The following is a 10,832-nucleotide window of genomic DNA, read 5'->3' as shown; positions in this document are numbered from 1 at the left end:
AACCACCAACCTTACAAAGGTCTTGTGTGAGTGGCAAATTCAGTATAAGGGTCTACCTTTAATGAAACCTGTAATCTTAAACTCTATGGTATATAATCTCTCATAATTTGATCAATATCTTTCCTAGGAGGAAAAAACAACAAACTAATCCTTTAGTAAAGCTGACGAAAACATTATAGAAGTGGAATCTCTAACATCCAACATTCCAAGAGCCAGACCAAATGTTACAGTCCAATCAATCTCTAAGCTCTATGGTTTTTATTTCAGAATGTATACCATCTACTCCTTTCTATCCATCCGCAGAAACTCTACCTTTGTCTAGGTCATTTTCTTATGTTACATGAATCACTGAATAGTCTCATAGTTGTTTTTTATGCTTCACACACTCTTTGGACAACATAGGTTCACAGACCCTGATATATGCAACTCCTTGTTCAGTAACAAAACTATCTGGAAGCCTCCAGAATGTCACTGGCTGATTTCCAGTTTCTGATAATGCTAAATAAAAAATGCATTTGTTCAAAATAGAATACTTGGGGAAGTAATGAGCTAAATTTTCAGGGACATCACTAGTTACTCCTTATTAGCATCAGCCATATGCTTTTCCTGAAATTTCTCAAACATCAGGTCATGCTTCTTCCTGCCTTGCTGCTGCTAAGTCGCTTCAGTCATGTCCGACTCTGTGACCCTAGAGATGACAGCCCATCAGGCTCCCCCATCCCTGGGATTCTCCAGGTAAGAACACTGGAGTGGGTTGCCATTTCCTTCTTCCTGCCTTAGGACCAACAAATGTGTTTTCCTGTTTTAACTGTTTCATACATTCAGTCTCTACCTGTAGCTAATTCTTACTCTTCCTTCAGACTTATGATTAAATACTATTTTTCTTAGTAAGCATTTCCTGACTTTGATAGACTTCATTAGATTTTTCTGTTAGCTACTCCCAGAGTACTTTATGCTTTCTCTCAGCAACAATCACCACATAATCATAATCACAATTCATTCTTTCATTCACTCACGAAATACTTTTGAGTGCTTATTATGTACCAAGAACTATTCCAGATAGTTTGCCTAATCTATGAAAAAAGACAAACAAAATTATAAATTATACACATATATGTATAATTATATTGTTATTGTTGTTCAATCACTCAGTCGTGTCCAACTCTATGTGACCCTCTGGACTACAGCACATGTCCTTCACTATCTCCCAGAGTTTGCTCAAACTCATGTCCATTGAATCGGTGATACCATCCAAATATCTCATCTTCTGTCTTCCCTTCTCCTCCTGCTTTCAATCTTTGCCAGCATCATGGTCTTTTCCTATGAGTCAGCTCTTTGCATCAGGTGGCTAAAGTATTGGAGTTTCAGCTTCAGCATTGGTCCTTCCAATTAAAATTCACGATTTATTTATTTTGGGATTGACTGGTTTTATCTCCTTGCTGTCTAAGAGACTCTCAAGAGTCTTCTCCAGCACCATTGTTTTAAAACATTAATTTTTCAGCACATAGCCTTCTTTATAGTCCAACTCTCACATCCTTACATGACTACTGGAAAAACCAAAGCTTTGGCTAGATGGACTTTTGTTGGCAAAGTAACATCCCTGCTTTTTAATACGCTTTCTAAGTTTGTCATAACTTTCTTTTCAAGGAGCAAGAGCCTTTTAATTTCATGACTATAGTCATTGTCAACAGTGATTTTGGAGCCCCTCAAAATAAGGTCTGTCATTGTTTCCCTTTTTTCCCCATCTATTTCCCATGAAGTGATGGGACTGGATGCCATGATCTTAGTTTTCTGAATGTTCAATTTTAAACCAGCTTTTACCCTCTCCTCTTTCACCTTCATCAAGAGGCTCTTTAGTTCCTCTTAGCTTTCTGCCATTTGGGTGGTGTCATCTACATATCTGAGGTTATTGATATTTCTTCTGGCAATCTTGACTCCAGCTTTAGCTACATCTGGTCTGACATTTCACATGATGTTCTTTGCATATAGGTTGAATAAGCAGGCTGACAATATACAGCCTTGACATACTCCTTTTCCAATTTTGAACCAGTCCATTGTTGTATGTCTGTTTCTAACTGTTGTTTCTTGACCTGCATACACGTTTCTCGGGATGCAGGTAATGTGATCTCACATTATATACGTTATACTTGTATTGAGAAAGAAAGGTAAAAATACAACATGCTTCATATCAGTAATGTTGAATTGGATAAAGTGACTTGGACACAGGTTGTAGAGTTAAATAAAGTGGCAAGGGGTTTTAAAGGTAGGCCTCTGAAAAACTGAGAATTTTGCTTAAAGATGGTGAAGATATCAAACGAGTATTTATAAAAAGAGCCATCAGATGAAGAAGAAAATTTGAAAACTTTCTGTAAGGTATGAACAGTATTACCATGTTTAAAGAACAGTAAGGAAACCTGCTGGGTTTGAGTGGAGCAAACCATACACAGGATATACAACTTTCATTTACAATAGAAATCAAAGTCATAATGCAGGAGAAGATCAAGTAAGGCCTTAAAGTACTTCTGTTTTCACTGAGTGGAAAGAGTGGCCATTTGTGGAGAATAAAAGAATATCTATGTAACATTGCATTTTTATACATGTATTTATTTTAATTGAAGGATTTTTTTTTTAAACATTACTGTGTCGGTTTCTGCCCTACAGTGATGCAAATCAGACATAGCTATACACATATATCCCCTCCCTCTTGAGCCTTCCTTCTGCCCCCCACATTCCACCCCTCTAAGTCATCACAATGTGCCAGGCTGGGCTCCCTGTGTTATATAGAAAATTCCTACCAGCTCTCTATTTTACACATGGTAATATATATATGTCAATGCTACTTTCTCAATTCATCCCACCCTCTTCTTTTCCTGCTGTGTTCACAAGTCCTTTCTCTATGTCTGCATCTCTATTCCTGCCCTGCAAATAGGTTCATCAGTACCATTTTTCTAGATTTCATATATATACACATTAATATGCAATATTTGTTTTTCTCATTCTGACTTCACTTTGTATAATAAGCTCTAGTTTCTTCCACTTCAGTTCAACTAATTCATATGTGTTCTCTTTTATGGCTGGGTAATACTCCATTGTATATATGTACCACATCTTTATCCATCCATGTATTGATGGACATCTAAGTTACTTCTATGTTCTAGCTATTATAACTTTGAATTTAAATAGATCTGTTTTGTACTCCTTGGAATAGATCCTCTGAAGTCAAGGACAGGAAGAGGGCAATGTGTTTTGAGGCTATTGTACTATCAACAGAGGAGAGACAGTGATGGCCAGGACCAGGATGGATGCAGAGGAGATGGAGGGAAAGTGAGTAGATACTGTAGTTGTACTGAAGGTGCAATCAGCTATATTTTCTTTTTGATGGATCAGATATGGATCTAAATAAAAGATAATAGTTAAGAATGACTCCAGGTTTTAATTATCTGGGCAATGAGATGGAATTTTGAGTAAAATTGGATTAGTGAATGCCAGGTAGGAAAAAACTCAGGAGCTAATTGAACAGCATATTAGTAAATGAGATCTACAGTGGGAAATGAAAGTTAAAAGAAAGTCATGTCTGACTCTTTGCAATCTTATGGACTACAGCGTGCCAGGCTCCTCTGTCCATGGAATTCTCCAGGCAACAGCATTGGAGTAGGTTGCCATTTCCTACTCCAGGGGATCTTCCCTACCCAGGGATTGAACTCAGGTCTCCTGAATTGTAGGCAGATTTTTTATCATTTGAGCCACAAGGGAAGCTTCACTGTGGGAAATGGATATATTTTAAAAAAAAAAATACAGAAATGCAGTATATACAACTAAAATATAGATGTGATTACACTTTTCATAGCAAGTAAATGGAGAAACAGTGGAAACAGTGTCCAGACTATTTTTTGGGGGTGGGGGGAGAGCTCCAAAATCACTGTAGATGGTGACTGCACCTATGAAATTAAAAGATGCTTACTTTTGAAAGAAAAGTTATGACCAACCTGGACAGACACAGCAGAAACATTACTTTGCCAACAAAGGTCTGTCTAGTCAAGGCTATGGTTTTTCCAGTAGTCACATATGGATGTGAGAGTTGAACTATAAAGAAAGCTGAGAGCCAAAGAATTGATGCTCTTGAACCGTGTTATTGGAGAAGACTCTTGAGAGTCCCTTGGATTGCAAGGAGATCTAACCAGTTCATCCTAAAGGAAATCAGTCCTGAATGTTCATTTGAAGGACTAATGTTGAAGCTGAAACTCCAATACTTTGGCCACCTGATGTGAAGAGCTGACTCATGTAAAAAGACCCTGATGCTGGGAAAGATTGAGGGCTGGAGGAGAAGGGGTCGACAGAGGATGAGATGGTTGGATGGCATTACTGACTCAATGGACATGAGTTTGAGCAAACTCCAGGAGTAGGTGATGGACAAGGAGGCCCGGTGTGCTGCAGTCCATGGGGTTTCAAAGAGTCGGACACGACTGAGTGACTGAACTGAACTGAACTGAATGCTTCTCAGGTAATGCTACCAAGGAAGTCCCCAAAGACAGCAGAAAGGGTATTTTATGGTTCAACCAGTTTATACTCACCAACATGAAAAGAAGCCATGTTAAATGGTAGAGGTAGAACATGCTTGATAAAAAAATGAATTTATAAAATATATAAGAATGGGGATGATGCCTTCTGTTATGTGATGTGACATTATAAAGAGTGGTTTATACATTTTTAATGGTAGAATTTATAATGTCACAATAGATACACTATAGAAGCTTATCTTCTCCATGTAAAATTAGGATCATCAGTAAACTTTTGAAACAAGAGTAGTGGAATAAAGCCACATACCATATACCTAGCATCATGCAAATATTTTTGTTTGCTTTGTTTGTGGATTTATTTTTAAATCACCACTTTATCTCTTTTTAGACTCCCATATGGTAAATAATTGTGTTCTTCCATTTCCATACTGGAAAGCTATGGGAGAGAAAAATTACATAAATACTTAGTTCACACAACCACAAACTGATAGACCTATAACTTACATGTAAATTTGAATCTGTGCTGTTGGCCACCAGGAAATAAGACGTTAGACTTGAGACCTCTGCAGCATAATGCCAGCTTTGCAACTTCAGATTTTGGCTAGCTGTATGGTTGTAATCATACCCAATTCACTTCCGAGAAACAGCTACCTTAACTGAAATGTCCTTTCTTTCTCTTAAAACAAGTTAAATTATGGCCAGTTGCAATTTCACTCCATGAGCAAAGATTTTCTGTCTTTTCTAGTTTTTGTATATTTCCTCTCTAATCTCTTTTAATACTTACCATGTAAAGTAAACCATTTAGTTCTAATTATTGTCTGTTCTAATCTGCTGTTACTATTTGTAGATTATTTCTTTCACATCTTGACACTAAGTGCTTAATAAACTGATTCATGTTGATGTATGGCAAAACCAATACAATACTGTAAAGTAAAAAAAAAAAAAATAAAGACAAAAAAATAAATTGATTATTGATTGAAAAACTCTGGAGTAAGCTACAGTTAAGAAGAATGATTATTTAAAATATTACATAGCTAGAAAATTCTCTCAGTGCAAAATTCCTTTACCTTCCACTTGTCCATATGTAAGCCACCTTATAATTTAATCAAATAGAATTTTAATAGTGGAAGTCTTGGGCTTAATATTCCATGATAAGAAGCAATCATATGCAGCATATATGAGATTACTTTGCAGGTCTTTTTCTAATTTGAGTTTACATTAGCCAAAACCTCCAAATTATGGGACACCAGAAATCTTAATGGATTTCAAGATCTATTTGAATTTTGTTTGTTAGATAAAAATTATTTACTATAAATTTAATCTTTCAAAATTAAACAGATAGACTAAACAATCTTTGCCAGGAAGAAAACCTGGAATAATTAATTTGATATGAAACTGAGTATTAACCCTGAATTTATTCCATTGTCAGAATCATGCATGAGGACTTGGTCCCAACTATGAGACTAGGAAAATAGTTTTTTTTCTTTCCTCTTAAACATAACTCTAGGGCCTCAGACTCTATCTCCATCTTACATCCTCTCCTGCAGATATATGAAGTGAAGTGAAAGTGAAATCTGCTCAGTCATGTTCAGTTCTTTGTGACCCCATAGACTATATAGTCCATGGAATTCTCCAGGCCAGAATACTGGAGTGGGTAGCCAGTCCCTTCTCCAGAGATCTTCCCAACCCATGGATCTAACCCAGGTTTCCCACATTGCAGGCAGATTCTATACCAGCTGAGCCACAAGGGAAGTCTTATAACTCTCTTAGGCTATAACTCTAGGGCCTCAGTCTCTATCTCCTATTCACATTCTCTCCTGCAGATACATGGTGGTTTTAGAGGTTTGCCAAATATCCCAACCCATTGTACTCACAGCTTCCCTTATGGTTCAGCTGATAAAGAATCTGCCTACAATGAAGGAGACCTGAGTTTGATCCCTGGGTTGGGAAAATACCCTGGAGAGGGAATGGCTACCCACTTCAGTATTCCAGCCTGGAAGAAGTCCAGACTTCACGTATAATCCATGGGGTCACAAAGAGTTGGACACGACTGAGAGACTTTCACACTTATGCTCACAGCAACCTCCAACAGTCATTTGGCTCGTTTGGCTCAAATCTCTAAATATCACTGAGGGCTGAATTATACACATAAGTGAGTTTCCTATTTTACTGAAGTGTTCTCTCAAGTAGCAAAATTCTACCATTTGAATAATTTGTATGTAATATATCATATTTTTGTGTATAAAATGAAATGCACATTATCAAGGAGGCTCTTTCAGTTTCAAGGGAAATTCTATGAATTTCTGTACAGATTTCACTTGATGATACGGTGAGTAAATCTAGTGGCTTCTTTGAGTTGTAAAATCCCTTTATGATATTCTTTGGTTTGATGTTCTGACTGAAAAATACAATAATACAAGTGTTTTAATGGACAATGGCCTTATTATTTAAGACAAAACACTTTGAAGCTTTTCAGTCATTCAGTTGTTTAGTTCAAAGGGTGAAATTCCAAGATTATGAACCATAGGAGAGAAAGATCTGATGTTAGGTGGAAGAAGAAGACATAAAGAATGAATGTGTCTAAGGGTGGATGTGTATGGAGTGGGATGGAGAGACGTGCCTGTCAAGCCAAATGACTGTTGGAGGTTGCTGTGAGCATAAGTGTGAAAGTCTCTCAATCGTGTCCAACTCTTTGTGACCCCATGGATTATACGTGAAGTCTGGACTTCTTCCAGGCTGGAATACTGAAGTGGGTAGCCATTCCCTTCTCCAGGGTATTTTCCCAACCCAGGGATCAAACTCAGGTCTCCTTCATTGTAGGTGGATTCTTTATCAACTGAACCATAAGGGAAGCTGTGAGTATAATGGGTTGGGATATTTGGCAAAAGCTGTAGGAAAGACATTGTATTTAACCATTCTCAGTTTTCAGTTACGTGGCAAGTTGGACATGTACTTCAGATCTTGTACGTTCAAGTTCAGCCCTTGCTCTGTTTACCATTTTGTCAGATTCTAGAAATAGTTAAACTGTTCTTGCCCAAACCACAGAGAAAACAGCTCTAATTTACAGCTGCAACTTACAAATGACTGCACCGTATGCTGCCATTCTGAAGATCTTCCAGATATAAGCAGAGATGCCAAGCTCAAAGAAGAGAGGGGCTAAATTATTAGGTAAATTGGTTGAAATTAATATTAGCCTGATTAAGTCTGAACTTAATCTACTTTCAACATCCTCATTTTGGTTCTTTTCAAAATCCAATTAACTTATACAGCTGATTAGCATTTGTTAGTTCTGATTTTACGGCCTGCAAATTTCTCCCACCATTGCTTTCTCTTTCATTTTCATGACTTTAATCCAAATATTACAAAGAGGTCTGATGAAGTATGTGCATATTAGCCGGTTTAGAACCTGAAAATTGCACATACCGCTATCATTAGTTATGTTTTCAGAAGCAAACTGGCTTAAAACAGGCAAGCAGGAGCCACAAGAGCAAATGTGGGCGTCAAACCTGATGAAAATGAAGTATATAGAAACAACATGTTTATCTCATCTAAATATTTCCTTTTTCTATTTTCTGATGGTATGCAAATAAACAATAAACACTACAGTGTAATGATGCTTTTCCCTGGAGAGAACCAAGAGAGTAGACCATGTACTAGGAAACTGAGCTCTTTCCATTTTCTTTTGGAAAGACTACAAGACTAAATAATCTTTTTATTTGATATTTCCAAAGTAATGCCAAACGCATAATATCTATAAGAATAAATGACAATGCCATGTACTTCCTATGAAGTTACTATGGGAACCTGAGATCCTCTTTTAAAAATTACATTAAATGGTTTAAGTTTAGGGATAAATCTCTGGCCTGAAATATCATTTTCTACTAGGCTGACAGATTGAAGACCCTGAGCAAACTTCTAAGCAGAAATAACTGGACAAGTAAGGAAACTGCAGAGACCTCAAACTTAGTGAAACTAGTAATTCCCAGAGGTAAGTGAAGGACAATTACCTCTCAACCTGTGAGTTTCTCTGTATATGTTGAGTTTATGACTTCTTAACTTCATGAAGCATGAGGAACAAGAGATACATTTGAGAGTTTGTCAAAGTGAAAACACAACAGAAGACTCCAGGGGAAAAAAATAAAAATAAAAAACCTAGGACATCAAAGATTATATCCCCTTTCTAAAAAGGCATACTTCTCTTGACTCTTGCAGGCAGTGGAAGGAGAAAATAATTTCTGCTGAGAATGTCTACTGACAATGCTGTCTTCATGTGTGTTTTTGGTCCAAATCCTTGTTACTTGTTGCCTGAGAAACACTGGTTATTTCAATACTTTTTTTTGATCCATGTAAACAATCTAAGCAGAAAAATATCAGTTTATGCATAGCAATAGAGTTATAAGAGAACTGTGGTGAAACTGTTAACCTAGTAAACCTTAATACTTGACCTTTTAACTTAATGAACCTTAGTACTTGAGTTATTCTGCTCTGTCTGTAGGTCCTGGACCTTGGATTGATTGACCAGGTCACAGTTAATTGGACCAAGACTGGATATCTGAGTTGAAACTGAGTCAAAGCTAATTTCCCTCTAGGCATTTGTAATTAGAATACCAAGATTCTAAGTGATATTTATAGACACGTCACCTGGAAGATTATACAGAACTGGAGCTAGAGACACTGTTTTAAAGAAAAAGTTTTCACTTTCATCTCAAGTTCAAAGGATTTGTCAACAAAATAAGTCACTCATTATATATAAACAAATAATGCCAATATTTCCAACATTTATTGGATCATCCAAAAAGCAAGAGAGTTCCAGAAAAAAAACATATAATTCTGCTTTATTGACTATGGCCTTTCATTGTGTGGATCACAAAAAACTGTGGAAAATTCTTAAAGAGATTGGAATACAAGACCACCTGACCTGCTTCCTGAGAAATCTGTATGCAGGTCAAGAAACAACAGCTAGAACTGGACATGGAACAACAGACTGGTTCCAAATCAGGAAAGGAGTACTTCAAGGTTGTATATTGTCACCCAGCTTATTTAACTTATGTGCAGAGTACATTATGCAAAATGCTGGGTTGGATGAAGCACAAGCTGGAATCAAGTTTCCAGGAGAAGTATTGACAACCCCAGATACAGAGATGACACCACCTTTATGGCAGAAATTGAAGAAGAACTAAAGAGCGTCTTGAAAGTGAAAGAAGAGAGTGAAAAAGTTGGCTTAAAACTCAACATTCAGAAAACTAAGATCACGGCATCTGGTCCCATCACTTCATGGCAAATAGATGGGGAAACAGTGGCTGACTTTATTTTTCTGGGCTCCAAAATCACTGCAGATGGTGATTGCAGCCATGGAATTAAAAGATGCTTGCTCCTTGGAAGAAAAGCTATGACCAACCTAGACAGGATATTAAAAAACAGAGACATCACTTTGCCAACAAAGGTCCATCTCATCAAAGCTTTGGTTTTTCCAGTAGTCATGTATGGATGTGAGAGTTGGACTATAAAGAAAGCTAAGCACTGAAAAATTGATGCTTTTGAATTGCAGTATAGGAGAAGACACTTGAGAGTCCCTTGGGCTGTAAGGAGATCCAACCAGTCAATCCTAAAGGAAATGAGTCCTGAATATTCATTGGAAGGACTGATGCTGAAACTACAATACTTTGGCCACCTGATGTGAAGAACTGACCCATTGGAAAAGACCCTGATGCTGAGAAAGGCTGAAGGCAGGAGGAGAAGGAGAAGACAGAGGATGAGATGGTTTGATGGCATCACTGACTTGACGGACATGAGTTTGAGTAAGCTCTGGGAGTTGGTGTTGGACAGGGAAGCCTTGCGTGCTTCAGTCCATGGACACGACTGAGCAACTGAACTGTACTGACCAATGTTTATTAGAGAATTATCTAGCTTACCTTCAATATACTAACATTAAAAGAAAAGAGAAATAGAAGCAGCAGAGCAGCAGCATAACCAAGTTGGGTTTTTTTTTGTTTGTTTGTTTTTTTTTAATTTATTTATTTATTTTTAATTTTTACTTACAGGTTTTGACCAATATCTAGATTTAAACATTGCTGGGAAGTTCTGGAACACAGCACATCTGGAGTCCCAATTGGGAAAAATTCCCAGGAAGCGCTTCTGCCCCATGGTTGAGACTTCAGATTGCAGTCCCTGGGTTCCTGTTTAGAATCCCCAGGCTGGGGGGTGGTCCTAAGATGGCAGAGGAATAGGACGGGGAGACCACTTTCTCCCTCACAAATTCATCAAAAGAACATTTCAACACTGAGCAAACTCCACAAAACAACTTCTGAATGCTGG

This window comes from Oryx dammah, unplaced genomic scaffold (assembly GCF_014754425.2).
Source record: "Oryx dammah isolate SB20612 unplaced genomic scaffold, SCBI_Odam_1.1 HiC_scaffold_11203, whole genome shotgun sequence".
Taxonomy (NCBI): Eukaryota; Metazoa; Chordata; class Mammalia; order Artiodactyla; family Bovidae; genus Oryx; species Oryx dammah.
Note: the sequence above shows the minus strand (reverse complement) of the source record.